Source organism: Triticum aestivum, chromosome 6B, assembly GCF_018294505.1.
Source record: "Triticum aestivum cultivar Chinese Spring chromosome 6B, IWGSC CS RefSeq v2.1, whole genome shotgun sequence".
Classification (NCBI taxonomy): domain Eukaryota; kingdom Viridiplantae; phylum Streptophyta; class Magnoliopsida; order Poales; family Poaceae; genus Triticum; species Triticum aestivum.
The window spans coordinates 463418107-463424901 of NC_057810.1; positions in this window are offsets into that span (position 1 = coordinate 463418107).

Below are 6795 nucleotides of genomic sequence, written 5' to 3' on the forward strand. Positions count from 1 at the left end.
GAAACTGAACTTAACTGTCGAAACTGAACTTAACTGTCGAAACTGAACCTAACTGTCGAAACTGAATTTTGCTGTCGAAACTGAATTTTGCTGTCGAAACTGAACGCACTAGCAAGGTGAGGCTACACGTCGGTCGACTGACTTTTTCATCTCTGGTCAGTCGATTTTGCAGCCGTTGGATACGAAATCAAGGGCCTGCGGTTCATCTTCAACCTCCACCCCCCTGAGCCGCCAGCCACCACCGGCCAAACAGCAGCCCCCCGCCGCCCGCGGCCGGCAGTGCGCCGCCCCGCCCGCCCCGAAAACACTCCCCACCGCCGGTCCGCCGCCACCCCGGCCATCCCACTAGCCCCCCCCCCCCCGTGCCGAGCTTTTTCTCCGGCGATCCCCACGCCACCGCCCCGCCACCGCCGGTGACCACCGCCCCCATCCTGAACCCTAAGATAGATAGTAGGGTACCTCTCCGGCGAGCCCCCCTCCCCGCTGCAGCTGGTTCTTCCTTCACCCCGGCGAGCCCACCCCTTGAAAATCGACTGACCCAAAAGTCAATTCAGTCGACTGAAGTGTAGCCAAATCGGAGCAACATCGCAAGCAAGAGCAAGAGCGAGAGCAGCAGCGCGAGCAAGAGCAATAGCAAGAGCAGACCAGGCAGAGGACCGAGAGAAAGAGCAGCAGCTCCTACTGATGTGGACGTCGCCGCCGAGGGAGCGACGCCGTGGAGGAAGTGGCCGGCGACACTGCCATGGATGGAGCCGCGCATGTCGGCTCGGGACCGTGCGCCGGCAGCATCGTGAGATCGAATCAAGAAGGAAATGCGGCGATTAGTGTACAACCTCTTTGGTGGCGCCGATTAGGCCGCAGCTTCATCCGAGGAAACGGTGATGATGATGCTCTTCCGGTGGTGCATGTGAAGACGGCGGTGTGGGAATGGAGGTGGTGCGAAAGACGAGGGGAACATCGGGGCAGCTCCTTGGAGGTGGAGGACGGGGTGGCTGAACCGGCGGGACGATGAGATCAACGACGGATATACCGGATGAGGGACGTTGAGGTGTTGCTGTGGATGACATCATCGGGGAAGAGGCTCCGGCTGGGTGGCGGACGGATCAGGGTGTGGGGTTTCGTCACGGGTTTTCGCGGCCTCGGTGTACGAATGGGTGGGCGGATGGGATGGGAGTGGGGAACCATGGCTTAGAGACGCGCTTGTCCGAAATGTGGGGTAAGTTACGAAAGTACCCCCCACCGATTTGAGGCGGTTCTTTCGGTTCAGGGGTACCACGGGCATTTCGCGTGTCGGGATTTCACAGGAGGTGGGAGTTTTCGCGCGCGTTGTAATTTCGGAATAGCAAGGCGCGGGTTGAGATGGAGGGAGTTGTCGGAGCACAACGAGACAAAGATATATCTTAAATATTTCGGGCTAACAAGGCGCGGGTTGAAATTTCCGGACAAGCCTAACGTGTACTGTACCAAATCAATGCGCACTACAAATGTCATTCAAAACTTTGAATTCATGTTATGTTCAATTAAAATATTTCGCTACGTGTATAATGCATGCAACCTACTACTCAAATGAACGTTTTAGTGCATTCCAAACGTATATACTACCGCTTCAATATGAACTAAATTTGAATAAGATCTACAGTAATGATTGTTGTGAAGTCAAAGCATTTGAATTCGTTTCTCTGTTTTAATAAGATCTACAATCATCATTATTGTCAAGTTAAACCATCGTTTGTGTATTATCTTCACAACACACCACATGATTAGTCTCGAGTTACATATGAACTATGTGTACTATATGAACTCGAACTAGATTTTTCGAATCCACTTTATTTTGATTTCAAATCACATTACATTTCTAGCTCTAGCTAGATCTTCATAATCTAAACCATGTCTCATATGTATAATGTGTTTATCACATTATGTATGGTGCCCCGCCCCTACGCCTACAAGTATTTAGATGTGAGTTGCAAACACCACACATTACCACAAATTCAAATAAAATGTGAGAATGTTCGATATGTAGTATTGTTTAGATTGCTCGATATTTAGTTGTAAGCTGCAAACGCCGCACATTATCACAAATTCAAATAAAATGTGAGATTGTTTGATGTATAGTATGGTTTAGATTGTTCGGCATTTAGCTGTGAGTTGCAAACGCCATGCATTATCACATTATGGTATAACATGTGCACAGCACGTGTATCACCGCTATATTCATGCATGCAATGTTTAAAACACTATGATCTCCTATTCAAATATATGAATCCGCTTTCATATCAAATTATGATCTTTGTTAGTCTCTTACACCCACACAATCCTCTAACCTTTGTAGCTATCACTAACTTTCTCTCGTGCATGCACACGCCCTCCTCGCCCTCCCCCTCCCTCGGCATTCTATCCACCGGGCACATTCATTTTTTTCTTTAGGTCGTTCTCCCAGAGTCTCCACAACTCCTTTCCGACACACACCGACCGATAAACCTCTCCAGCGATGCCTGCCTACAGCATACACACATAGCTTCAATCCCCTCCTTTATGTGTCCTTGCCTCGTGTCTCTCATATGGTCAGACACACGTGTAAACTCTTGCCCCTCTTTTCATAGATCTCACAACCGCACACTCCTCCCCCTATCTAGCTAGTAGTTGGGCCTCTCGCACCACCTCCTAGATCCATTCTCTCTGTCTATCCGTCTCACTGGGCCTTATTTGCCTCTAACAAATGAACGTAGACCGACCAATCTCTCACTATACATATAGACAACTAGGTCCTTATAACTCGTTTTTACCCACACATCGATCGATCTACCTCATTAGTTGTATCTCTCCCTTCCTCCGACAAACAACAATTGATCTATCGATCTAGTTAGGTTTGCTTACCAAACACATGGTCCCCCTTCATCATCCATGGATGCGTCCCGACAGATCTATCACGCACAGGCACACACAAAAACACATCCCCACTCTTATTGATAACATTGCTGTTCCACCCTCAGTTTGTCTAGTAGACCTCTCCCAACATCTCCGAGAAGCAACTCCATCACCCATCCAACACTCTACCCCTCTCCCTCCCTCTCCCTCCCTCTCTCTCTCCTCTCTCTCTGTCCCATCATATTTCCCATCCTTCAGTTATGTATGGATGTCGACCGATCTCCCTCAAGACATAGCTGGGTCTCTCCTTCTCAACACATATACGAGTCGTTCTACATCTATTGTTAGGCCTCTGCCTACCCCTCCCCCCACCCCCTCCCCCCCCACACGTATCGATACATCAAGCGCTCTAGTCATGTCTCCCTGCCACACACAAACTTGACATGTCCCCTCTAACGTTTTGGTAGGCCAGTCGCCCTATATCTTTGACTTGCACACACACACACACACACACACACACACACACACACAATTTCGATCGCTCTCTTCATCGATCTCGCACCCACTGACGGTGTCCTGGACTAGGGGGTACTCACCATGTCATCTCCCGATCTGTTACATTGGGCTGAGGACCCCCATGGCCGTATACTCATGGGCCAGTCCGGACAGCTACCGCATACAAGGAAGATTCCGCAAGACTTGGCGATCAAGACAAGGACTCCTCCCCCACCGGCGTATTCGGCTAGGACTCTTGTTATCCTAAGCCTCTGGTGCATTATATAAACCGAGGCCAGGCTAGTCGATAGAGATATACGACAATCATACCATAGGCTAGCTTCTAGGGTTCAGCCTCTCTGACCTCGTGGTAGATCAACTCTTGTACTACCCATATCATCAATATTAATCAAGCAGGAGTAGGGTTTTACCTCCATCGAGAGGGCCCGAACTTGGGGAAACATTGCGTCCCTTGCCTCCTATTACCATTGATCCTAAGACGCACTGCTTGGGACCCCCTACCCAAGATCCGCCGGTTTTGACACCGACATTGGTGCTTTCATTGAGAGTTCCGTTGTGTGATCGGCGAAAGGATCAATGGCTCGACTGCAGGTCAACTGCGACGTCAGCTTCTTCGTCACTAGCTCGACTGGTCACCTTGGCTTGACCGAGGACTGCGCCCTACCTCCGATCGTCATGTTCGGATGAGGGCCTTCATCAACACCAACTCCGATCTCTATCAAGATCATGGAGGAGTCATCCATGGAGCTCGGGGGCTCTACGTCGACATTGCCCTCAGGCGACCGTGCTGTTTTTCTGGACAACAAACTTGTATCCGCCGCCGCCTCCTCCTCGAGTGTCGCCTAAACGATTACTTCGGTGGAATTATGCGGAATTATGTCTACAACAACCCTGCAAAAATCTCGTCGAGTTCCGATGTAGGAATCTCCGGCAATCTCCGATATACCGGAGCCCTGTTGAATCTGGACGAGAATCCGGACGAGTTTAGAGCATGGTATCCAGCATCTAGCTCGGATGTCCTTTGGAAGATCCAACCGTTGATTTGCTGCGGAATTCCCATATCTACCACCTGCAAAAAATTCAGCTCGACCCGACCGTCCAAACTCCGGGAAACTTCCGATTAGTGCATCACTTTTTGGATCTGTTTTCTGCGCGAGAAGGAATCCGACCCGAATTCATCTTCTTTATGAACGAGATCTCGGACATCTTTTTTGAAGGAAGTGTTGTGTTTTATTCCCAAACACATCCCAGTAGTACTAAAAGTATTCTTGCAATACGAACTTCACCGTCGTGCCGGTGTCGAACCAGCCCGGCAACATCACTCCACGGCGGCCGACCTGCGTTAGACACGTCGTTGTTTTGTTGAGCCGAGCTCAATTTCTTCGGATCATCATCTCGGCCAGCCGAACAATAGTTCAACATCGCGAAAGATAAATCTTCACCAACATCACCACCCCCACGGATTACACGGAGCGGGCGCACCGGCATCGTTGCACGGTCACTTCATCAAGCCAGCATTGATCACGTCACAAGCTACGACCTGCATCGGCATGGCCGAACTATTGCTTCATCGAGCCGGTGTCCATCACGCCAAACTACTTCAACACCTCGGCTGACACATCTCCTCACCGACCTGCTCCGTCTCCTCGCCTGGACTGGGGGCTTCGTCATCCCTTCATCAACTTACCCCGGAGACTCCGGCGTCACCGGTCAACCAGCTTCATCACATTAGCTGGACCACGGGCTTTGCCTCGGCGAGCCAACCTTTGCCAGCATCGTCATGCCTTCGCTTCATCACCCATCAGGCAATGGGTGTGCGGATCGAGTCCTAATTTTGGGAGTAACCTTTCTTTGAACCGCTACAACAAATAAACCAGGTGCTATTAATCCCAGCAATTTTTGCTTGTTCGGGTTTATTTTTCCCAAGGAATTATTACTCTGCTTTGTTCCATCATCTATACGCAGGTCTATCAAATGGTGGCCGCATTAACGACGGTCGCATGGTGGTTCGGTCAGTTTATGTACATAGTCCGGCGAACGCCGCATCTGGAACTCGAACCGACCTGTGAATTCAGGCCTCGCCATGCCTTTACCGCATCATGCCGCCGCCCTGCATCGACATTGACTTTGGCGCCAGGCCATATTTCTTTTATTACTCACTTTGCATAATTTATTTGTTATGCAACGATTTTTTTTATTATTATTACTATTATCTCCGGTTTGCACTATTTTTTGCGCACAGGAGAATGATTCAGCCGGACTATATCCTTTGGCGTCACCTCGGCTGGACGGGGTGCTTTGTCAATACTTCATTACCCCATGCCGGGGATTTCGGCATCACCCTGTCGTCCCGCATTGACCGTGCTATGTCACCACTTCGGAATGCCGAGCTCTTTGCTCCGCCTCGGGACCGGCTTGGGGGATGGAACCATGTCCCGCATCAATACCGAACACATTAACCAGCTAAGTTGCCTTCATGCTCAAAGTTTTAAATTTTTAACTTGTGTTCGGCTCGACCAAGCATTATACTTTTTTGGAAAAAAGTTGCTTGTAAAAATTTCCTTGTCCAAACTTTGTTTGTGACGCGCAAATTCAAATACCCAATTCATTTGGGGGCTTCCTTCATGAAGCTTTTCCTCTTGCATATGATTATACTTGTACGGCTTCGTTCCTTGTTCGTGTATTACGCCACAATATGCACCATATTGACTTAAGCGATTTGCAAGCTGGGTTGCCTGGCTCCTGTGCTTACCCCTACGTTCCCGATTATTCGGCTAGGGAGTAAAGGGAGCACCTCTGCGATTGTCACGATCGGGTCACCCGAGCCGGACCTCAGACTGGGTGAAGCCGAAAGCTAGTGCTCTTATTGTTTTCAATCATGGTCGGCACACAACGGAACTCATGAGTACAAAAAATCTATTACACAAGTCTTATAATAACAATGAGCATCGAAGAAAGGTATCGGTAGGGGTACTATTTTCTTCGAAGATGCTTCTTACACTTTGCAGTAATATAGCATAAGTTCCCTGAGCGCGCTTTGTCTGTTACAGCCTTATGGCCTGATTACCTGGTTATTGGAAACACCATCGATATTCTCGACAGATGGAGTACATAACACTTTTCGGTCCTTGACCGAAGAGGGAGAGGCCGACGGTCGGTTAAGATGCGTTTAAAGTTTGGTTGAACATAGATATGATATATATAAGTACTTCGGTACATGCAATCATTCTTTTACCCAAGTCACTTGGGGGCTCTTATGTTTATTTGAGCCGTTTTATAATAAGAGTTTTTCTTCTTAGTCGTTGCAAAGTTATTATTATTATTTATCACTCCTTTTTTCGACACAAGTGTGCGGTCACTAGCCGGGGAGCCTAATTTCTCTCTCAAAGCCGCTAGAGTTTAGTTTGCTAA